Source organism: Agelaius phoeniceus, chromosome 8 (assembly GCF_051311805.1).
Source record: "Agelaius phoeniceus isolate bAgePho1 chromosome 8, bAgePho1.hap1, whole genome shotgun sequence".
NCBI classification, from domain to species: Eukaryota; Metazoa; Chordata; class Aves; order Passeriformes; family Icteridae; genus Agelaius; species Agelaius phoeniceus.
The window spans coordinates 3,743,319-3,767,500 of NC_135272.1; the positions used below are offsets into that span (position 1 = coordinate 3,743,319).

Genomic DNA, 24,182 nt, shown 5'->3' on the forward strand with positions numbered 1-24,182 from the left:
GGGTCTTTCATCAGGAGCAAACAGCAGCCTGGAGGGTGGGGAATGCTGGATCTGTAGCAGGGCTCATCCTTCACCTTCATGTGGAGCTGCCCCTAAAGTTGCCATGGATCACTTTTTATTTTTCTCCTGTTGGCTATATTTTGGAGCAGCTGTTAGATGTGGCTTTTTATGGTGATCCTGTGGGAAGCAGCCATTTGCCTGCTGTGATATCCTCACAACTAATACTAACTCCTCATTGCCTTTGGTTTTATTTGGGGTTTTTTATCTGTTTGGTTGGTTTGCGTGGGTTTGTTTATTTGGGTTTTTGTCTGTTTTGGTTTGAGCTTTTTATTTGCTTTTTTATAAATGACTGGTTAAGTTGGCCTAGCCAAACTCAAGAAAATGTAAACCAGGCTCAACTTTCCAGAAATTCCTTTTGCCTGGGTTTAGCTGCACCCCTAGGCTCAGGATCACCAGTAGATTTGCAGGTTTTGCTCTGCATCATCAGCCTGTCCAGACTCTGCTTGGTGTTGCAGAAATGGAGAAGACAGTGGACATTGTGCCAAGCTTCCTTTCAAAGAGAAAAACCTGGGTCAGCATGACAGAAAAGAAGAAAAAAATAAAATAAAATAAAATTCACCAGTTAGAACAGAACAAGTGTCCCACAATTTCCCCCTCCACTGTTATTAATTTTGTACAATTTAGAGGCAAACCTGGGTCTAAAGCTTCCATCTCTCAGTTCCTATTTGCTACCCTTCAGCCTTGACATCCCCTGATGTGACTGACTGCTGTCCAGCTGGGGCTGGGGATGCTCAGCCTGGAAAGAGCCTGGGAGGCCTCACTGTGGCTGTGCAGGACGGGAAGGGTCCCACAGGAAAGAAGGGGACAGAGTGTTCAACAGGGCCTCTGCTGACAGGACAAGGGGGATGGCTTTCAAGTGCAGGAGGCTGATTGAAGCTGGATCTAAGGGAGCTGCTGTTTTACACTGAGGGTGGTGAGGCACCGGCCCAGGCTGGGCACAGAGGCTGTGGGTGCCCCATCCTTGGCAACAGGGCTTTCCCAAGGCCTGGGGGAAGATTGCTCAGCTTGGAACAAGATGATCTTCAGGGTCCCTTCCAAGCCCAACCATCCAGGGATCCCCGCTGCCCACTTCAGTTGGCCCTGGGCTCCTGGGAACTGTGATGTCACATCCCCCGTTCCAGGTGGAACTGCCAGCACCCAGCAAAGAGCACAACTCAGCCACTGGCCCTTGTGTCAGCCCACGCTGCACTCTGCTCCTGTCCACCCCTGTCACCCTTCTTGTCACCTGCTCCCTGCTCCCTCCATCAGTCCTGAGAGCTCCCTAGTGCCTGGATTTTGTCACCCATCACTGCAGGATGCTCACGTTTGTCTTGAGGAAGGTATGGTGCCATTCCATGGAGGGGGACACTCCCAGCTGCCCAGGTGGGGTGCAGCTCTGTGGGATGGTGTGGGACAGGGACCCCACTCTGAGGTTTTGCCACCTCTGCAGGCTGTCACAGACAGAGAGGAAGAGATGGACGTGGATATCCAGACTTATATAAAGGAGGATGTGGAGATGGAGGAAGACACTGGAGAGGAAAAGATGGAGGTGGATATCCAGAGTTATACAAAGGAGGATGTGGAGATGGAGGAAGACACTGGAGAGGAAGAGATGGAGGTGGACATAGATGTGGAAGAGGAGATGGAAGTGGAAATGGAGGAATACATTGACGACATGGGCATTGATGAGAAAGATGAGGAAGTGCCTGTGATCTTGGCATGAAGACCAATGCCAGCAGCAGGACAGGCATGTGGTCCCCACAGGCAGAGTGGGTCCCCTGCTGCCAGGCTGGAGCTGGGCTGGTCCCTGCTCAGGGACGTGGCACCCCGTGCACTGGAGTCTGGTGCCATCCGCAGCCTGTCCTGCGCTCGCTCTGGGCCACACGAGCTCCATCCCAGACCCAGCCAGGCTCAGCTCTGGCAGCAAAGTCCTGCTGTGCCAGCATGTGCCAGCCTGGGGGCACATGGAAGAGCCCTCTGTGCCTGACTGGAGTGACCACGGCACACTTGCTTTTCGTCCAGGACTGATGGACATTCCGGACAGGAATGCCACCCTTTTGTACATAGGTTTTACAGTTTGTTCTCTTCAGGAATAGGATTTAGGACTTTTTTTTTGTCTTCTGTAAATACGTTTCATATATTTTTACTAGATAGGTTCTTATGTATATACGTTCCATGGATTGCTGTTGTTAGAAATATTCTTACATTGTAAAAGTGTTCAGTATTGTTGCTGTTCTTCCGGAAATAAACAAATTTTCTTTTTCACATCCCAGTTCTCTTTGCATTTCCTTTGGGCACAGGCAGCATTTGCAAAGTTGTGGTTTCCACTTGCTCCAGGTTTCCAGGGCTGGAGGTCCCTGGAGGAGCTGGCACAGCCACGCCAGGAGTGAGGGTCCCTGTGCACAGAGGGGTCCCACTGACTGAGGTCACCCTCTGCCTGCAGTTTCTCTGGACACACTTGGTAGCTGCAGGGGAAAATCCCAGCATGTCCTGTGCCATGGGATCCCATGTTGGAGCAGGGCTGAGCCTGCCTGCTCCTGCAGAGCCTCAGCCATGGCTCTTGCCTGGGCAGCCCCAGGGCTAATGAGGGTGCACTGCAACCCCTGTTCCTGAGCACCCAGAGGGGCTGGACCAGCCTGCAGAGCCTCAGCCCTACGTGGACGAAGATTTTCCTTGGAAACCCCCTCTGTCCCCAGACTCTGGTACAAGCACAACAGGAATTGATCCTCCCAGGTAAAGGTGTTAATTGGCAAACATTTGTCCCTGGGACTTTCTAGTACAGACACAACATACCTACAGCACTGCATCCTAAACTTCTTGTTTACCATTGGAACCACTTTGATTTTTTCTAGGTCTTGAACTCTAAAACTCGAAACTTTCCTCCACTTCAACTTTCCTCCCCGTGTCTCTGCTATAAACTAGAAATCCGTATTCTCGCTTCTAGCACCTGAGTTTGGAAGCCCTTTCCAAGGTCTCAGCTCAAATGCTGTGTTTAATTCTAAGCTTTGCTGACAAGACCAAAGGTCTGACATTTCTCTGCATTTGGGTTTCCAACAACACTGATGCTGTTAGTTGCAGAGTGCCCAGGATCTGTCTTGCCAGTCAGCTCTGGCAGGAGGAAGGCGGCTGCCAGGGGGCTGCTTGTGGCCTCTGACAGCCCATTGTTCAGGGCTTGCCAGCGCCCCAGCCCCTCAGGCCCTGCCCCAGCCTGGCCAAGCTGCCCGGCAGCAGCGCCGCAGCCCCACAGCAGCTCCAGAGCACCCTCATCCAGAGGCACCTGGGAGCCCTCGGCAAGGCAGGCAGCAGCACACGGGCGGGAGGGCACGGATGGCGCTTGTGCCTGGCACAGGGCTTGTGGCCATCTCCAGGCACCGCTCTGGCAGGGATCCCCGCAGCTCTGGCCCCTGCCCAGCCGCTCTGTGGGGAGCACAAAGGCTTCAGCAGAACCACCAAAGGCCAAGGGGCTTCTGGCCATCTTCCCTGCAGCACTGCACGCTGGGGCAGCTGGCTGAGAACAAGCACCCTTTTCCCCCTCTTCCCCTCTGCCCTACAGACTCTGGGCAGCAAAGAAATCTCCTGAGATTCTGTGTATTATAACACAGTCTATATTTACATAGAATAAAAAATTAAATGGAAGAAAAGAAAAATCTTACAGAAAACTAAAAATCCCCGCTGGCTCAGGTGGCCCCAGCAAAGAGAGCCTTCCAGATCAGCTCTCCTCAGAGCTCCAGCAGTGCAGCCAGCCGAGCCGTGACAGACGAGGCCGAGTCATCCATGCCCTGCGCAGCTGATGGTGCAGCCTCTGGAAGATGGAATATCGCCCACTGGCTGTTGCTCGGAGGACATGCAGTGTTTGAAATGCCAGCTCTGACACAGCACTGCTCATGTCCTCCGTCAGGCTTTCAAGGGCTGCAAGAGAGAGGAACAGAGCTCTGGTAAATAGGTATGATTCGCGCTGACAAAATTGAAACAGTAATCAATATGGATGCAGTAATTAATATTTGGAAATAATATTTAAACAGTTAAAAGTTGTAATGCCAAGAAAAAAGGGAGAGGAGGGGTTCCACCCCCCCCCTCCCTGCAGATGTTCAAGGACAGGAGGAAAATGCAAGAGATAACAGTTACTAAAAATTAACAGAAAGAGGGGAAAATCTGGTTGGGTCCCAGAAAACTGCCAGCTATAAGAGATTTATTGCTTTGATGCTTAAATGTAGTTAATATGTTAGTTTTGGATTACATTGTACTGGCTGGGTGTGCATGTGTAACCCAAAGGTGAATTAAAGACATCGAGGAAGAAGAGAGGCCTTCATCAAAAAATGACCCCCAAAGACTTGTGCGACAACCAAAACGAGCGGTGGAGCATGCGCGGTAAAGGTGGTGACGAGTGTAATAAGTAGCAATATGTTTGTTCATTAATTAAATCAATAGCTAAATATTTATACAATATCAAAGCAATAACTAAATAGCTAAAACCGCTTGAATCTTAAATGTATAGCCACATATGGTTGCTTGGCTTGCAGGAATCCTATAGTGCTTTGGGAATTCCATGGTAAAGAAAAGTTCACCTAAGAGGTCACAGAGGAGAGCTGTAATAACAATCCCTAAACTCACAAGAATTGCTTAGGCTTGCAGGAATCCTATAGTGTTCTGAAAATTCCACTGTATAGGTATGCCTTATAAGGAAAAGTTCACTCAGCAGTTAAAAGAGGAAGACTTGGAGCCTTCATCCCACGACCACCAGAAGGCAGAAAAAGACCCCCTAGCAACTGAACGAGCAAGACAGAGACCACGTCATCCCTGGACCCGGGAGAAAAAGGCAATAAAAGGTGAACTTTGGGGATAGGAACGGTGCAAGCCTAGAGGAGCGGAGACTCCCGGCCGCCCAGCGCTGAACTTTGCTTATTCTTGCTTGCATAATAATAATAATAATAATAAATTTATAATTGTATGATCCTTGAATCCAGTGAATTCATTTAGCTTCCTTCCTTCCTTCCTTCCTTCCTTCCTTCCTTCCTTCCTTCCTTCCTTCCTTCCTTCCTTCCTTCCTTCCTTCCTTCCTTCCTTCCTTCCTTCCTTCCTTCCTTCCTTCCTTCCTTCCTTCCTTCCTTCCTTCCTTCCTTCCTTCCCCCATCTTTTAAGTGATGTTGGCATTTTTAGATTAGTTTAGAGTAAAAACTCACTGTCTAACATAGGTGATAAGTATTGAGAAGTTATTGTAAATAGTGTACGCGTAGTTTTTAGTATAAAAAGATAACACCACACAGTTCCCCATGGTCCCTCACAGGCCCCTCATGGCTCCCTCACAGTTGCCCAAGACCCCTCACAGCCCCTCACTGTGGATGCCATGGCACAGAGAGAGAGAAACAGCAAGTGTTTCTCACAGCAGCTTGTGAGAATTATTAGCAAGTTGTAAGAATGTGAGAACTTCAGTATAAACAATCCGCAGGTGGTGTTCTTCTACTTCATCTTTCTCTTCTTCTCAAGGATGGTGTATAAAGAATGTGTTTTTGTTAACGAGCCAATCAAACAGAATATATCGTATGACTCTATAAAAACCGCACGGTTCTCTTGAATTCAACCTTCTTTTAGTCTTTCTGCAATACTGCCTCCTGCCTGTTCCTGTGTCATTCTCGGCACAAGAGTGACACCTCACGGCCCTTCATGGCCCCTCAGAGCCCCTCACAGCTCAAGGCTCTTCACGGCCCCTGAGCCGCCTCCGGCCCCGCCATTGGCGCCGCTCTTTGCTGCTCTTTGCCAATGGCGGCCCGAGTCTGCAGTGACGTCACCGCTCGCCGGGCAAAGGAAGGCCTGGGGCTGAGGTGCCCCGCGCTGGCCGGGAATGGGGTCCGGGGGTCCCCGGGCTCATGCAAACGGGGGATCCAGGGGCCGGGAGAGGCGGATACCCGGGAAAGGGGGTGCAGGGGGTGTCGGGGCAGGATAAGGGGGTGCAGGGGGTCCTGCAGCTGGGGAAGGAGATGCGAAGGGTCCCAGTGGCCAGGAATGGGCATTCAAGGGGGTCCCCGGGGGGCTCCCCAAAGCCCCTCCCAGGGGGCAGCAGGAGCTGGCTCAGGAGCTCTGGGCAGAGAAAAGGGGGTGACCCCGGCTTGGGGGGGACATGGGGGACTCACCCACGCTCCCGGGGGGACACGACCCCCGGGGACCCCCCCTCACCTTGTCCCGCAGGGGAGGCGAGCCCCAGCCCAGGCAGACGAAGCCCCCGAGCCCCGGCAGCATCTTGGGGGGCGTGCGGGGCCGGGAGGGGCAGGATCCGGGAAAGGGCGGCGGCTGCCGGGTTCCGCGGCTGCCTGGAAACCACGAAGGCGGCGGCAGCGTCTGTGACAGCGGCGCGGCCTCAGTTGCCTGAGAACGCGGCCCTGGCTGGTTGTGCGCAGCCTGGGCTCCTGCAGGCGGCTTCACTGGGCGATTCGCCAGGGGAATTGTTCGCGGAGCATTGGCCTCTGCAAAGTTCCTGAGCGTGCAGAGCATTGGCCTCTGCAGAAAGTTCCTGAATTTCCTTTGGAGGTAAAGATTGACTCAAGATGAACTTTTTGGTTTTGTCTTATCTGCACTCTGAGAGAGAATGCCAAAGGGAAATACAGGATGGGATAATGCCCGTCTTCTGGTGCAGCAGTTCAGTGGTCTGCACTGTCACTGACATGTTTTATGAAAAATCCTTTGGGTTTTTTCTCCTGAGAAGCTGAGAGACCTCAGGAACCAAATGTAAACAATGGTTATCTGCTGCTGTGGAATGCAACAGGTGCATCTGTGATTGGTCTCCTAGAGTTGTTTCTAATTAATGGCCACTCACAGTCAGCTGGCTTGGACTCTCTGTCTGAGACACAAGCTTTTGTTATTCATTCTTTCTTTTTCTATTCTTAGCTAGCCTTCTGATGAAATCCTTTCTTCTATTCTTTTAGTATAATTTTAATAGAATATATATCATAAAATAATAAATCAAAAGTCAGATCCTCATCTCTTCCCTCATCCAAGACCCCTGTGAACACCACCACAATGCACAGCTGAGTGGATGAACAATATATGCTCTACTGATTGTGCTTTTTTTTTTTCTGCACTGAAGGAATGCAACATTTTCTAAATGTACTGGTCTATACTTTTATTTCCCGTCTAGTAGTTGTTTAAAGTGCTTAAAGGTGAATGAGGTCTGTTCAAGTTTCATCAAGTTTCAGTGGGTTGTTATCATCTGGTTATTACAATTATTAGAGGGAGGCCTGTGAATTGAGGTGCAAACGAGACCATATGCCAAAATCAATAGTCTGGATTTTATGTAACAGTAAATGTGAGGAAGAGAGAGAGAAAGGAAAAGAAAAAGAAGCGGGGGGGATGGGGGGTTGGGACAGATGAAGTGAAAAACATCACCATTCCATGGATCCCATTGGCATACCATCAAATCCTCTTCTGGTCTTCTCTGTGGTGAGGTCTCCCAAAACGTAAGACTCCAATGGATTCATGCAGATTTGGGCAAGGTGGGACCTCCCAGGTGCCTCCCTGGGGTGGGGCAAGTTGGACTCTGTCTATTGCTACTTTCAAATAATCTTTAAAATCTTTAGCATCTGTCTGTCCTTTGAGTCTGCCATCAATTGGCTTCTGGATTTTCAGATCTGTTGTGTTACTTTGCGTGCCCTGCAGTCGTCTGGTGCAAGGCCTCAGGAATGGGTCTGGGGGCACTGTGGAGGTCTTTGATGGGAGGTTTGTGTGCAAACCTGGCCTCAGCAGACGAGTCTGTGGCTATGACTTGCCCACCTTGAAGCCAGACAGAGCTGATTTTCAGGACAGCTGCTGGGTTTGGCTTTGTTGTGGATAGGTTTTTCTCTGCAGCCTTGTTTACTTCTCCCCAGCCCTGAGCTACTGGGACAATAGTGTCACCTTTGTCTTGTCTCAAGTTCCCTTCGGCAGCTTAACTCCCAGTGCCAAGTTCCAGTCCAGAGGCATTTTCAGGGAAGGGTGGGCTTGGGTGGTCGCAGCCTCTTTATACAGTTTTGTCCCAATGGGCAGAAAGTCCTTTCTAACAAGTTTTAAGCCATTAGCCATAACATTCCAGTCTCTCCCAAGTCCTGTGAGGAGCAGCTGAGAGAGCAGGAGTGCTTTAGCCAAAAGAAGAGGATATCCACTCTAGCTATTTTAAAGTAATATTTAGGCTGCAGCTTTGTCTGTTCTAACTATTCCTAATGTTCAGATTTTTAGCTCCAGGTTTCAGTATGATCCATCTTTGAATTGCACAAGGCCGCCCTACAGTTCAAATAAAGTCCAACTAGAGGCCTAACATACTAGCTACTTAGACCAAACAAGCACTTAGCTACTTTCAAATCATAGGAAATTTTTAGCACCAGTATATGCCTTGAATCTGCCATGAATTGGGTTCTGGATTTTCAGAGTTCCATTGTTGCTTCTTCCAGTTTTGTTGAGGCATTGTCACTCATCTGGGAGATCCTGCCTTCAAAATGGCTTCTGGATTCCCAAAGAAGACCTCGACACCTCGTCTTTTGTCCAGAGAAAGACTGACATCTTTCACTGTAAGTACCCACTGGGCTGTGTTAAGGCTGCAAACTGCCCTGGTGTCCCTGCTCTCCCTGCCCCTGCTTTAGTGCAAGCAAGAAAACGCTTTAAGTAGGTAATAGGCAGAAATATTCTAGTAAGGCTACGAAACGCAAGTAATAAATGACACAATTATGAAGGTTTCTTTTTAGGCGAAAAGAGAGGGGGAACTGTAGGAATCTAAAAAATCAGAGGGTTTTGGGAAAGCTGCAAAAGAAAAGCCTCAGATACAGTAGAACTGTGATTAGAGCTAAGCAGTAGCCATGAATTAGGTCAGCAGAAAAATTATTTAAAAAGTAGAAAAGCAAGGACAAATAGAACAATGGTCTGTGTATTAACGCTTGTCTAGAATAACTCCCTAAGCCACAGAAAAGTTTATCTAGCAAGATATTAGGAGGGTTAGGGCTTAATAATGGAGCTCTGTGCATTGTGCTTTAAGGCTTACAAGCAGGTATTGTATTCAAAATAAGCAAGCATTGTTTAAACCAAAGGTTCGTGTGCTTATAGTGGTTGGATAGAACTACTGTCAATGTGCTTTTGCTTTGTGTGATTGGTCAAGAAACTTATAAAGGAAGTTGTAACATTAAGTTCTTGGTCTGCTGCCTGGGATGTGAGCTGCTGGCATCTTCCCATTGTCATAACCATGGAATGAGAGTGATGCTGGAAAATAAAACAGCTCAAGGCAGTTCCACAGCAGCCCTGTCCCGTTTGTGATTTGTAAATAGCCCCGTGCTGGTGTCAAGACCAAGCTGCCCTTGGGCACCTGAGCATGTTGGGGGAGAAGCTCAAACTCTGCCCAAAGCCCAGTGAGACAGGGCTGGTTCCAGCTGGAAGAGCTTCCAAAGCAGCTGTTCTCTCCCAGCTCCTGTGTGGGCACGGATCCAGCCCTGCAGACACAGGGTACAGCAAAGCAAATTACCTGCTGTAGCACGTCCAGAAGAAAATGTCTCAGCACCTTTGTGTCCCAGATATCTTGTATGAAAAATCCTTTCCTTAGGATTTTTCCTCCTGAGAAACTGAGAAGCCTAAGGAACAAAATGTAAACAATGATTATCTGCTGCTGTGGAATGCAACAGGTGGATCTTTGATTGGCCCATGTTGGATGTTGGTAATTAATGGCCAATCACAGCCCAGCTGGCTCAGACAGAGAGTCCAGGCCAGAAGCCTTTGTTATCATTCCTTCCTCTTCTATTCTTAGCTAGCCTGCTGATGAAATCCTTTCTTCTATTCCTTTAGTGTAGTTTTAATATAATATATATCACAAAATAATAAATCAAGCCTGCTGAACCATGGATTCAGATCCTCGTCTCTTCCCTCATCCTAAGACCCCTGTGAACACCATCACACCTTTGTTCTGCAGGATGGTGGAAATCTTCCTGTGCTGGGAATTGTCCCCTGATTTTGGTTTACCATGTGTTGATGGTATCTCTCCCAAAGGAGTTGGCTTCTCTTGAAAGCTCTGGATTGGTAGGAATCTTGAGGGCTGTACAGTTCTTTCCTGCTCCCTGGAGCCAAGGCCACAAATGTCCCTTGGTGTCTGGAGCTCACTTGACTGAAGATGCCCCAGTGCTGAGGCTCTGTCCAGGAGATCCCTCTGTTTTCTTCTCTGGAGGGGTCTGTGAGCCCTCCAGAGCCCTGAGAGCCCTGAGAGAGAGAAAACAAATGCTAATTAACAGAGAGAACTACAACTTGGACACATTCCTGTGCTCCTCACTCTTGGTGGAACTTTCCTTTCTTGGACTCAGCCAGCAGTGCTATCTCCTTGCTGTGAGTTCTCAGTGCTGTACAGGGATGGAGTCAGGGCAGTTCTGAGAGCTCGTCCCCATTCTTTGAAAAGGTCACTGCCTCAATCCAATGATCCTAAAGAGGAAAGAAATTCCCAAAGAGCAGCAATCCCCAACCATGTCACATGCAATCACGGAGAAGCTGATGGGACAGAGCCATGTGGTTGGAGTATGTGTATTGCACTCTGTATTGTTAATTTATTGGTGCTGAGCATTTCAGAAAGCAACTTCCAGGGCTTCCAGGACTGTCCTGGACAATGTGATCACAAATGGTTCACCAGTGCCACTTGTTGAAGAAAAGCCTTTCTGAACAAGGCCAACTCTGAGGCTCCAGCTGGTTTATTTTTGCCTTTCAGCTGCTTCCCTCTATGTTCCTGTGGGAGAAGTTTCTCACCATGAAGAAGAAGGCCAGCACTGGTGGGAGTTTTCTACCCAGAACTGGCCCATGTGTAGACCTGGGGAAGACTGGTCCAAAGGTAGCCTTTTCCTGCTCTTCTCCTTTCTGTTTGATGGGAAGTTTGAAGAGGGTGTGTGCTTGTGACAGGCTTGCCTCCAGCAAAATACCTGAGTGTGCAGGTGCTGTTGTCATTGCAAGCTGCTGTTAGAGGTGGGCTGGGAGTCCTGATCTGCACTAAGCCAACACAAATAAGCTCTGCTGAAGCTGCCTAAGTGTAGCTGCCATTGCTGAAACAATGGGGGGAAGGCTGGGGACACAAAGGCACAGCATTGCCATGTGCCATTCTCCTGCTGAAGGAGCCACCTCTTGCTTTGGTGTGGTCACCATCAAATGCTTGGGGTCACAGGATTCCCTCTGGAGTGGTAGCGTTGGCTTTGGAAGGCCGAGGACCTGCAGGAATTACTTCAGCTTTAACAAAACAAATTGCCTTTATGCTTTGGGCTGGAACAATGTGTTGGACCCTGAGGGGGTGTTAGATTTTGCAGGCTGCCAGATGTACAGGGGACTGGCCCTGGGCAGAGGGGAATGGATGTGCTTTATCTGGATTAGTGCCCACTTAGAGGTGTGTTTGAAGCTGCTTTTCTGGCAGGACTGGCTCAGTAGAAAGCACAGTCCCAACGGGTAGGTGACTGAGGTGGGCTGTTGTTATGAAGGAGGTCCCTATATGTCTAATTTAATAAACCAACATTAGAATTGAGCAGCAATTTTAATTGAGCAGCAATTTGATATGAAATCATGCAATCAAATATAATCAAGCAGATACAAAATAATTTGGCAGTGGTTTGGATAAAGCATAAGCAAAACCAGTCAGGATCCAGAGGGGTTTTCTCACCCTGCCTCCCATTCAAAAGATAAAGAATCCAAAGACAACTTCTAGACTGGATGCTAATACATATTCATCAATAATTTTCTGTCATTCTCCTCCTATTTTTGATTCTTGAAATCTATGTCACTGTACTGCACAGTGCATGCTCTGCTTGTGTCTAAGGGGTCTTTTGGCTTTTGGTGGTCGCTTCCCACGAAGGCTTCTCCTCATCATCACTGTCCTTTGAACAACCCCACAAGCTGCACATGCACCCCAACTCTTGTGTTATAGAAGCCAGCATTATATTCCAAAAAGAAGCCTTATGATTTCATAGATACCTGGAATCATCCCAATTTTGTCCATTTCAAGGCTGATTCTTTAATTATCCTGAGGCCTATTGCCTTTTGGGATGTTACTTATCTCAAACTACATCCTGCATCCTGTTTTCTCATGAACATCTGAAAACATCTGTTTTGTGTCACTAATTCCATATCCTTTTCCTCTCTTACTTTTTAAGAAATATTTTCTAAAATATTTAAAATATAGTTACAATTGTTAGCACGAATCAGATTGATCTATCACACTGTTGAGCAAGAAATTGGCAGCAAGAGCCATGTAACACACTGGTTAAGGATTGCCCAGACAGAGCAGGGGAGAGTTTTCTCCAAGCAATGCCTCTGCTCCAGAATCATTTGCTGTTGTTTTGGGCCCATGGGTCTGCCTCGGCGACAGCGGTGGTCCCTGGCCCGCATTGTAGAAGCCGTCGCCCTTCCTCGGCCTTAAGCCGGGGACCCGCGTTGTGGCGGGCAGAATTTTTTGGCCCAGTTTTTTTTTTTTTTTTTATGGGCCCGGCACCCGACGGAGACCCCCCCCGGACTGGTCCTGGGCGAGGAGGCGGCGCCTCGCCTACCTCGGTCGTGGCCGGATCGACTGAGCCGCTTATGCCGGGCGGGGCCGGGTTTGCCGCGCTGGGTCCATTGCTTTTTGTTGAGGCCAGTGTAGTTGGGGGGCGCCCGCCAGGCCTCCGCGGGCCTTTTTATTTTTCTCTCGCGGCCCTAAGCTGCGGCACCGAGAAGCGTTGTGACGAAGGCGCGAGCGGGATGCCGGTGGGTCCATCGTGGGGGGGTAGTGAGGCCCCCGCCCCGGGTCCCCGGCCCCGCGGCCCCCGTGGCTAGCACGGGTTGTTGCAAACGTGCATCCGTGTGCCTTTTTTGTCGTGCCGTCCCCCGGCTTTTTTTTCCAGAAGGGAAAGCCGACCGCCGCGAGGCCGGGTGAAAGCTGGTGGCCCGTGGCGCCAAATTGGTGGAACTTTTTCTCGCACGCTCGGCCGGTTTCCCTGGGCCGGAAGGGGTGGGAGGGCCGCTGAATCCCCTCCTGGCTCGGCAGGGGCCGGTCCAGTCCCGCCGTTGCCTAGCCGAAAGGGAAGCCGTTGTTGGCCGCGGACGGGTGGCGGCACACCCCCCGCGCTCCTCTGCTGCCGCGAGCGATGCGATCCGCAGCATTGCTGGGCAGCCGTCGCCATTGTCCCCGGACCGTGGCCGTGGGGCCCTGGTCACCGTTGGCGCAGCTCCTTCCCAGAGCCGCGCCTGATTGATGTGGCTTTTCAGGTGGCGTCGGAGAGGGCCCCCGGCAGGCTGGCTCTCCTTCCAAGGCTTCTCTGTCACGGGGAAGCCACAGCGGGGGGGGTCCGGTGCTCGGGCAGGGCGGTCTCCTTTCCAATTCACTTTCCGTCGCAGGCGAGGTGTCGCCCCTCCCGATGGCCTGGGGAAGGGCGTCTTTACCGTCCCGAGCTGTGTGACGGCCGTGTGGCCCCGCGAGCTTTCAGGTGTCTTTAAAAAACCACGTGAGGTGCTGGCCCTGGTCCGGGTAGCGCCCATGTGGGTGCCGGCCGCAAGCAGCGCCGGGCGGCGCTGCGGCTGGAGCTGAGCCGCGAGAAGGGAGAGAGGCAGGAGAGACAAGAGAGAGAGATAAAGTGCTCGAACCCGATACGGCGCGGGCGGAACAGAGCCTGGTCCGCGCGCTCCTTTGCCGTTCCGCCGCCTGCTGCAGAGCGAGCCGCCCCGGCTGTAAAGGGGCCTCGGTGTCCGGGCTGCACCCGCCTCGTCGGGTCGCTGCCTCCTTTAGCACATCCGATGCTTTCCGTGCGGCCCGGTGGGGGGACGCGCCGGGACAGTGTTCGCTCCCTGTGAGCGACCTTTCGGCAGGCGGGTTTTTCTCGGCTTGTGTGGGGGGGCGGGTCAGCCCCGGCCAAGCCCTGTTCCGTGCACCGTCCGCGTCCATTTTGAGCTCGAGGCCGAGTCTCGAACCAGGGCGCGGGCCCCTGGAAAAAAACCGCGAGAGAGAGAGAGAGATGAAGCCTCGCGCTCCATTCGAGTGGCGAAAAGCTGTGCAGCGGTCCCGGCTCCTTGCCCGCGGCGTCGCGGGAAGGGCCGGCCGCTGGGGTCGGCCGTCACCGAGGGGCATCTCTCGCGCGTGGCGCCGTTCCCCATCCCAGGCAACACCGGGCCGCGATGTGGCCGGCCGCCGTCGCTGCCGCCGGCACCTGTCACCGCCATGCCGCCGCCCGCTGCCATGTCTTTGTCCGCGATGCTGCTCCCGCGGGTCAGAGCAGCAAAAGGAGCCCGGGGCGGTCGGGATTTGGCGCGGGGCAAGTTCGCCGGCAGGCTGGGCGCGTCCGGGCGCTCCGTCCAGGCGCTCCGTCCAGGCGCTCACGCGACGCTTCGCAGCGCCGCCTTGGGCGGCGGCTACATGGTTGATCCTGCCAGTAGCATATGCTTCTCTCAAAGCTTAAGCCATGCATGTCTAAGTACACATGGGAGGTACAGTGAAACTGCGAATGGCTCATTAAATCAGTTGTGGTTCCTTTGGTCGCTCCTCTCCCGCTCCTTGCATAACTGTGGTAATTCTAGAGCTAATACATGCCGACGAGCGCCGACCTCCGGGGACGCGTGCATTTATCAGACCAAAACCAACCCGGGCCCGCCCAGCAGCTTTGGTGACTCTAGATAACCTCGAGCCGATCGCACGCCCCCGCAGCGGCGACGACCCATTCGAATGTCTGCCCTATCAACTTTCAATGGTACTGTCTGTGCCTACTATGATGACCACAGCTGACGGGGAATCAGAGAGACCGGAGGCGCGCGGCACCTCCGGGCGCTGGGGGTCAGAAGCGGGAGAGGGGGAAAAAGCCACTCAGTGCGGCGAAGCGTGCCACGCGCGCCCACCACGGTGCGCACGGGCGGGGCTCTCCCCGCGCTACACCGCGCGTCATGGCCGGGCCTAGAAGCATGGCACGCTGGCCGCCGTAGCGGCGGCTTGCCCCCCCGCCCCCCACACCAGCCCCCCCCCACCCTGGTCTTGCACCGGTCTGCCGCCGGTCCATCCCTGCCGGAGAGCGGGGGCGCGGCCGCGGGCTCCTGAGCCTCTCGCTGCCACGGCCGGCACCGCCGAACGCCGGTCGCCGGCGTGGCATGTGCGCGCGCCGTGGCACGGCCCGAGTTCTCCCGAGCTTGGCTCTCCTCGGTGTGTGCATGAGAAAGCCACCCGGGTGCTGGGAGGGAGGGGTGCTCAGCACGGCCCCTCCCGAAGGCACGCCCGTCCCTTCTGTCACTGCTTCGCCCATCGAGCGACGGCTGTCCATCCGGCCGTGGCACCTTTCAGCGGCCGAGGTGGAAAGGGCGAGGGAGCCGGGTGGCGTGTGCGCCTTCGGGGCTCGGAGCAGGCGGCTCTTCCAGCCCTTCCCGCACCGGGGAGCGGGGCTTTTGCCGGCTGGCAGAGTTCCCCGCTTTCGGGCTGAGTGGCCCCCCTCTCGTGTGTGGCAGAGGAACTCCAAGGGCCGAGGGCTCTGGGTGTTCCGGGCTGCGCTTCGTGCCGCGCGTGCACGTGCGCACCTGAAGTGTGCTCGGTGGTCGGGCCCGCGTCCCCCGCGCTGGTGGGGCAGCCTGAGCCATGCTGGTCCTCTCGGTTGCGCAGCGCCTGGCTGCTGAGGGAAACCCCGGGCCCTGAGAAGGACGTGGCGGTGGTGGCGGCAGATGTCGGGCGTGCCCCCGCCGGTGGACGCTCCCCCGAGGGCGGCAGCGGCGGAGGCAACCCGGCGGGGCCATGCAGGTCGTTTCCCTCGCCCCAGGGCAAGGTACCTAGTGCTCCGCACCTCGGCGGTCCCCCCCAGGTTTTTTCCCTCCGCGTCGTCAAATGCTGCGGGTTTGCCAAAAGGGGCCGGCGGGGCCGGGCAGTGGTTTAAAGATTTGGGCGGCTCGGCGTGGCCTGCCGTGGCGGCAGCGGTGCCGGCGGCGGTGGCAGCAGGCGTGCCACGCGGTGGCCGTGTGGGGCGCCACTGCGGGGTGGGGAGCAGCTAATCCCGCCATCCCCTGCAGTGGTTGTCCCATCGTCACCAGCCGTAATCCTCCGTCGCCGTTGTTGTCCCTCCACAGGCCGTGGGGTTTAACTGTGCCGCGCTGGGGAGGGGCGCCCTGCCCCCCCCCCCCCTCCGCGGCCCATCCTTGGCGGAGAGGCCGCGGCGTGCTGTCGGCCGTGGGGGTCGACCCGCTCGCCTCGTCGTAGCAAGCGACGCCGGCAGAGAGCACGTTCTCTCTGCCCTTCCTCAGCCGCGGGGTCGCGGCCACCTGGGCCCGCCTGCGCTCTCTCTCCTCGGCCCGCTGCCGCGGTCTCTGGCGCGCACGGCGCTGCGTCTGGCGCGTCCGGCGCCTCTCCTCCCCTCAAAAGCCTTTTCTCCTCGAATGCCCACTGGCCACACTGTCGTCCGCCGGCCGTCCCCTGGCTCAACCGCCCGCTCATGGGGGGGCAAGAGCTATGCGGGCCATCCAGCAGCTGAGGCCCGCGAGCGCGGGCGACCCCATGCCGAGCGGCGGCGGCGGCACCGCTCGACGGGTGTCCCTCCCTGCAGGGATGGTCAGCTGGAAGGCACCCGCCATCGCCCGGCCGCAGTCCCGTCCTGGGCCCCGCTTGTCGCGTCCTCCATCGCCCTTCCCAGCCGCGTGTGGGCCGCAGGAAGGCGTACGGGGCAGCCACGGGGGCGCTTCTCCCCGCCTGGTCTCCGCGTGCAAACGAGGAGAGCGGGTGTTGCCCCCCGGCTCAGTGCCGTACCACCTTCCGCTGGGCGTGTGCCTGAGGGAAGGGGCCCTGGCGGTGCGACGCGGCGGTGGCGGTCCTGGGAGTGCGGCTCTAGCGGCGACGGGGTCTGCTGTCCAGCCCGCCCCGGGCGCTGGTGACACTGGTTTTGGTCTCGGTGGCACCTGCCTGCAGGGCTGGCGGCGGAGTGCATCCGCCAGTCGCTCACCTGCCCGGCAGGGGAGCAGTCCCGCGGGAGGCGCACCGGTGGGGGCTGGTCGTTGTTGCGTGCCATCTCGAGCCCGGGGGAAAGGCCGTGCTGTGGGGGAAGAGAAAAGCTGGCCGCACAGTGGCACGGCGGCGCTCCGTGAGGCCCGCGGCGTCGGGGGCCGAGGGAGAGCCACTGTGTGCGGCGGACGATGGCTGCACGCCCCCAGCTGCGAGCCATGTGTGTTGTGCGTGTCATGCCATCAAAGCGAGAAGCGGGCGGGCCGCCGTGCCCTCCCGCGTTCCGGCGCGTCCTGCGTGGCACTCCGCACGGAGGCCGGGCCGAGCCCGGGCGCCTGGGCCGCCTTTGAATGACGGCGTTTGTGAGGTCGGCATCTCCGCTTGCAGGGGGAGGCGGTCGGCGGCGCGGGCTCCCCTGCCTCTGGGCTGGCCATCGGAGTGTGGGTCTCCAGTTTTTTTTTTTTCCCCTTCCATTTCTGTGTGCTTGTATGGTCGAAGCCAGGCGCACGCCCATGCGTCCTCGGCGCCAGAGTAACAAAAAAAGGGCCGCTCGGCATGAGCGGTGCCCGAAAGGCAGACGAGTCTTAGCGGTGGATGGCTTGGCTCGTGCATCAATGAAGAACGCAGCTAGCTGTGAGAATTAATGTGAATTGCAGGACACATTGACCATCGACACTTCGAACGCACTTGCGACCCCGGGTTCCTCCCAGGGCTACGCCTGTCTGAGCATCACTTGACGATCAATCGCCGTCCGGGGGCCACCCTGGCAGCGCAGCTGGGGTTGCCTCGCAGGCCAGTTGCCCGCGGTGGGCGGCGGTGGCGGTGGCGGCGGCGGCATCCCGCCAGTTCCCGGCGGGAAGGCGGTCAGGGGTTCGGCGAGGGAAACGTTTCCCTAGGTGGCCTCGATCCCTTCCCTGCGGCCCAGTGGGCGTCGTTGTCGTCGTCGCGGTCATTGTTGTCGTCCTCACCGCGCAGGGCCTTCGTCCCCCTAAATGCAGCGAGCTGCTGGGGCGGAGCTCGTCCTTGCCGGGACCGTGCCGCGGATGCGGTGGCGCAGCGGCCTGGGGACAGCGAGAGACGGCATCGAAATGCGCCGTCGAGGGCCGAGATAAAGAGAGAGGAGGGCGAGAAGGGGAGGCGAGGCGCGGGCCTCGCCCCTGGCCTCCCCCCAGCACGGGCAGCTGTCTGCAGGCGGGTACCGCGGCGGTACCGTGCCATGCTGCTGCACGCGAGAGCGAGAGCACCGGGGACGGGGGTTCCGACCCCCTCCTCCCTTCGCCCGCCCCCTCCTCCTCTGTTGCGGTCTCGGGGCGCGCCGAGGGGCGCCATCACTCCTCTCTCTCTCCCCACCAAGGCCGTCGCGCCCGCCGCCGCCCGGCTTGTCCTCCCGCGTGGGGCCGTCTCTGCCGCGCTCCCTTTTTTGGTTCTCGTCTCCGGGATGGGGTTCTCCATCTCCTCATGGCTCGCTTGCGCACGTTCTCTCTCTCCAGCTCCCTCCGGGAGCGCGGAGAAGAGGGGGGCGGGAGGCGTAGCAGGCGAGGGAGACAAGGCGGCCATCTCCGCACACACCCCCGTCTGCGGCGTGGCCGAGCTTTGGGCTTACAACCTCAGATCAGACGTGGTGACCTGCTGAATTTAAGGATATTTGTCAGCGGAGGAAAAGAAACTAACAAGGATTCCCTCAGTCACAGCGAGCAAAGAGGCAAAAGCCCAGTGCCAAATCCCCGCCCCGCGGTGGGGCGCGGGACATGTGGCGTACAGAAGCCCCCCCTCCCCGGCAGCGCTCTTGGGGGACCCAAGTCCTTGTGATCGAGGCTGCAGCCCGCGGACGGTGTAAGGCCGGTAGCGGCCCCCCGGCGCTTCGGGCCCGGGGCTTCTCGGAGTTGGGTTGCTTGGGAATGCAGCCCAAAGCAGGTCATAAACTCCATCTAAGGCTAAATACCGGCACAAGACCGATAGCCAACAAGTACCGTAAGGGAAAGTTGAAAAGAACTTTGAAGAGAGAGTTCAAGAGGGCGTGAAACCATTAAGAGGTAAACGGGTAGGGCCCACGCATTCCACCCGGAGGATTCAACCCGGCGAGTTGCGGTCGGACGGCGCGGGTTCGGCAGATCCTCGCCTCCGCCTCCCCTCCGTCCCCCGGGCGAACCCCATCCGTGGGAGCAAGCTGGGGGGGGCGGGCCAGTGCGGGGACCACCCCGCCCGGTCGGCGGCCGGCCCTGGCCGGGCGCATTTCCTCCACGGCGGTGTGCCACGCCCAGCTCCGGGTCGTCTGGGAAGGCCTCCGGCGGGCAGGTTGCCTGGCGCCGCGCGAGCGGTGGCGGGTGTTACAGCCCCCGGGAAGCAGGTCTTGCTGAATCCCGGGGCTGAGGGAGAGGACCGCCGCCGCGCCCTCCTCCTCCCCCGTCGGTGGCGCCGGGGCAGGGGGCATCACTTTCCCCCCCTCTCCCTCCTGGGGGGGGGGGGCGGGGGCGGTGTCCTCGCAGCGCGGCGTTTCGTGCGAGGGTGCGGGGGCTGGGCCTGCCGGCCCCTGGCGCTGCAGTCGACCGGGGCGAACTGTCCTCAGAATACCCCGACCGCGCGGCACCGCCAGGCCGAGCTTGATGGGCCTCACTCGGGTGCCCGGGGTCTGTGGCAATGTCGGCTACCCACCCGACCCGTCTTGAAACACGGACCAAGGAGTCTAGCACGTGCACAAGTCGGGGGCCGTCGTTGAAAGCCCGCGGCGCAATGAAGGTGAGGGCCGGCGTGTGCTGGCCGAGGTGGGATCCCGGGGCGCTTGTCGCGCCTGGACGAGGCGCTGCGCGTGGGTGAGTGCGCTCCGCGCGGCCCGCCCGGGCGCTGGGGCGCGCGCGCGGCGGCGACTCTAGACGCGTGCCGGGCCCTTCCCATGGATCGCCCCTGCTGCGGCGGGCACCGCCTGCCCCCGCCTCCGCCTGCCGTCCACCTTGCTGCGGCCGGAGCCCCAGCGGCGGCCGGTGCCGTCGTCGTCGCGCGCCACCGCCCCATCGGTTCCTGCCAGCGGGGTCCCCAGAGCGCACGGCCGGTGCGCGCACGGCCATGGTCAGCGTCGGCCAAGCGGTTCGCGTGGGGGAAGGTCCCCGGGGGGGTCCCCCGGGCCGGTGCCCTGCCTCGGCCGGTGCCTAGCAGCCGGCTTAGAACTGGTGCGGACCAGGGGAATCCGACTGTTTAATTAAAACAAAGCATCGCGAAGGCCCGAGGCGGGTGTTCACGCGATGTGATTTCTGCCCAGTGCTCTGAATGTCAAAGTGAAGAAATTCAATGAAGCGCGGGTAAACGGCGGGAGTAACTATGACTCTCTTAATGCCAAATGTGTCGTCATCTAATTATGATGTGCGTGAGGGCTGGAGAAGGTCTAATTACAACTGGGCATAGCTGCAGAGATCGCACCTCCTCGTGGTCCCACTGGTAAGCCCTTAACAGGGTGACTAAGTCGATCTCTGCCCCAGTCTGGGAGCCGTTGGGACTCACCAGCCCAACAGTTCCTTCCAAATTTCGGTGAAACAAGTTTCTTGGTCTAAGTCGTTAGGCTTACTACCTGAAACCTGGCCCCCCGGTCGGACAGGGGCGACGCATTCGGAGGTGGGCTGACCACCCAATCCATTCCCGATGTTGAATCCGGTCATGACTCAGCTATTCCAAATCCAAATCCGTTCCTCGGAGGAGGAAACTGGGGGTGGCCGTTAAACCTTACTAGGGTATCAGTGGGCACTCAGACCTCCTGAGATGATTTTGTAACATCTACAACCACCAAATTGACAGAAAATAAATTGGGCTTGCTGGTGAATTTTTCTTTAGAACTGTATAGGTCAGATCTGCAGGAGCATGTACAGGGGGTGGTTCATGTTTCTGTTAATGGGGGGGTGTTGAACGGGTTTCCTGAGGTGTTTGAACAGCCTACACCACAACTGAGTGAGGGGGACGACTTAAATCCTAGTCCCCCTAAGGACGATGATCAGAATGTACTTGAGAAGGGAGGCAGTGGGAAGGGGGAAGAGGGTACACCAGAGGCATTGCCTCCAGTGCCTGAGGTCCGCAGTGAACAAGCACCGGATGACATCGTGAAGGTGACTGTTCCTGACAAAAATCCACCATGTCCTTGCTGTGGTACCCAGGTCAACTCGATGTTGGCCCTAATTGAACACCTTAAGGGGTCTCATGGGAGGAAGAGGGTGTGCTTTCGGTGTGCCTAGTGTGGGAGGGAGGATTTTAACCATCACAGTACTGTTTGTCATTTTGCAAAGTGCAAGGGTCCGAAGGATGCGGGACCTCCAGTGGGAGAGTGGATATGTGAGGTATGCAGTAGAGATTTTATGACTAAAATTGGCCTAGGACAACACAAAAGATTGGCACATCCACTGGTTAGAAACCAGGAGAGGATTGATGCTTTCCAACCGAAAGAAACATCAAACCGAGGAGCCCACAAAAGATGCTGGACAAAGGAGGAGGAAGATCTACTTGTCAAGCTGCAGGTACAGTTCGAGAGTCACAAAAACATTAATAAGCTCATATCGGAACACTTAACAACCAAAACAGCTAAGCAGATTAGTGATAAAAGGAGAATACTGCTCAGGAAGAATGGAGTGGGTGGGGGAGCAGCTGGGAACTTGAAATCAGAACCTGGGTCAAGTCATCAATCCCAGGCAGGAACTGTGAACAATGGACTTGGGGGGAACCACCAGCCGGGAGGACCAGCTGCTGAGAAGGGAACAATAGAGACATCTGGACACCACTTTGATAGGGATAACGGTCTCCGGGAAACCGTTGGCCAGCAGAGGGCAGGGCGACTGCAGGCTCGTTATCAGAAAAGGATCAAAGAACGTTTATCAGAGGGGACAATTAACAACTTCCCCAGAGCATTTGAACAGTTATTAGAAGGCCAAAAGGTGCGACCACTGCTCAATCAGACAGCGCAGGACTGCTTTGGTTGCCTGGAATCAGTGAGCCAAATAAGAACAGCACTCCGGGGGAAAAGCAAAAAGGAAACTCGGGAGGAGCAGCCAAGAAAACAGTTTCAGAAGTGGATGAAGGACAGAGCGATCAAAAGAGGTAACTACCTCCGCTTTCAGCGTTTATTCCATCTAGATGGGGAAATTAGCGAAGATCATTTTGGACGACATCGAATGTCTGTCCTGTGATGTATCACGGTATTTATTTGGTATTCAAGGCCAGATGGCCAGTGAAATTTATTCGGTATTCAAGGCCAGATGGGAAACACCTGGACAGTTTGGTGTGAGACTTGAGAGTCTTTGGAGACTTTGAAATTAAAGGGAAGGCCCACCATAAGGTCTTCAGGGACTTAATTACGGCCAAAGAAATTGAAAAGAATGTGCGGGAAATGAGCAAGGGCTCGGCACCAGGTCCAGATGGGATTGCCCTTGGGGACATCAGGAAGATGGATCCTGGGTATGCCCAGACTGCTGAGCTCTTCGACCTGTGGTTAACATCTGGTGACATCCCAGACATGGTGAGGGGGTGCAGGACTGTTTTGATCCCCAAATCGACAAAACCGGAGCGCCTAAAAGACATCAACAACTGGAGACCCATCATGATTGGTTCCATCTTGCTGAGGCTGTTCTCCAGGATCGTGACGGCGAGGATGACTAAGGCGTGCCCCCTCAACCCAAGGCAGAGAGGTTTCATCAGTGCGGCGGGATGTTCTGAGAACCTGAAGCTCCTGCAAACTATAATTCGGACTGCCAAAAATGAACATAGACCACTGGGTGTTATATTCGTGGACATTGCTAAGGCTTTTGACCCCGTGAGCCACCAGCACATCTTACACGTTTTACAGCAACGGAGAGTGGATCCCCGCGTCGTCGGACTGGTGGACAATATGTACAAGGACATCAGTACGTATGTCACCGTCAAGAAGAACACGCACACAGACAAAATCCAGATCTGGGTTGGAGTGAAGCAGGGTGATCCACTGTCACCCCTTCTATTCAATCTGGCAATGGACCCCCTGTTGTGCAAGCTGGAAGGGAGTGGCAAAGGATTCCATCGTGGAGAGCATACGATAACTGCCATGGCATTTGCTGATGATCTGGTCTTGTTGAGCGACTCCTGGTAGAACATGAACGTGAACATCAAGATACTAGAGACCTTTTGCGATCTCACAGGTCTCAAAACGCAGGGACAAAAGTGCCACAGCTTCTACATCAAGCCCACAAAAGACTCCTACACCGTCAACAACTGCGCTGCATGGAGCATCAACAGCACACCCCTGAACATGATTAACCCCGGGGAATCGGAGAAATACCTTGGCCTGCAGATCGACCCCTGGACTGGGTTTGCAAAAACCGACCTTTCCACAAAACTAGACGTCTGGCTCGAACGCATTGACCGAGCCCCACTTAAACCTCTGCAAAAACTCGATATCCTCAAAACATACACCATTCCTCGACTGACCTACCTGGCTGACCACTCAGAGATGAAAGCAGGGGCCCTTGAAGCCCTTGACCTGAAGATCCGAACAGCGGTTAAGGACTGGATGCACCTGCCTCCGTGCACGGGTGATGCCATCTTGTACTCGAGCACAAGGGACAGCGGTTTGGGCGTCATCAAATTGGCAGGACTGATTCCCAGTGTGCAGGCACAGAGACTGCATCACATTGCACAGTCTCCGGACGAGACGATGAAGGCCTTCCTGGAGAAAGCTGAGATGGAGAAGATGTATGAGAAACTATGGATTCAAGCTGGAGGGAAGAGAGCGGCGATGCCGTCAATTTGGGACGCACTACCGGCGTCTGTACCACCCGCGACTGCAGAAACACTTTTGGAGTGGGAAGCACCGAACCCTAAAAGTAAGTTCCCCAAACCATGTGATTGGAGGAGAAAGGAGTTTAAAAAGTGGACAAAATTGGAATCCCAAGGCCGTGGAGTAAAAAATTTTAAGGGGGACACAATTAGTAATAATTGGCTTCAATATTATAGATGCATACCTCACAGGAAACTCCTCACTGCTTTACAGCTCAGGGCCAATGTTTATCCCACGAGGGAATTTCTCGCGCGGGGGAGGGGAGATAACTGTGTTAAGTTTTGTAGACACTGCGAGGCGGACCTTGAGACCCGCGGCCACATCATCGGCTTCTGCCCAGTGACAAGGGATGCCAGAATCAAGAGGCACAATCGCATTGGCGAGAGGCTTATTGAGGAGGCGAAAAAGAGAGACTGGGTGGTGTTCAAGGAGCTGCACATAAGGGATGCCACCAAGGAACTGTACAAA

General features: G+C 55.4%; 1 non-coding gene across 1 annotated transcript; it reads left to right on the forward strand.

The window, feature by feature from the left end:
• Positions 1-17,512: 17,512 nt before the first annotated feature.
• LOC143694730 (5.8S ribosomal RNA) lies at positions 17,513-17,665 on the forward strand. The gene has a single exon (XR_013183381.1). It is a non-coding gene; the product is annotated as a 5.8S ribosomal RNA (ribosomal RNA).
• The last annotated feature ends 6,517 nt before the right edge of the window (positions 17,666-24,182 follow it).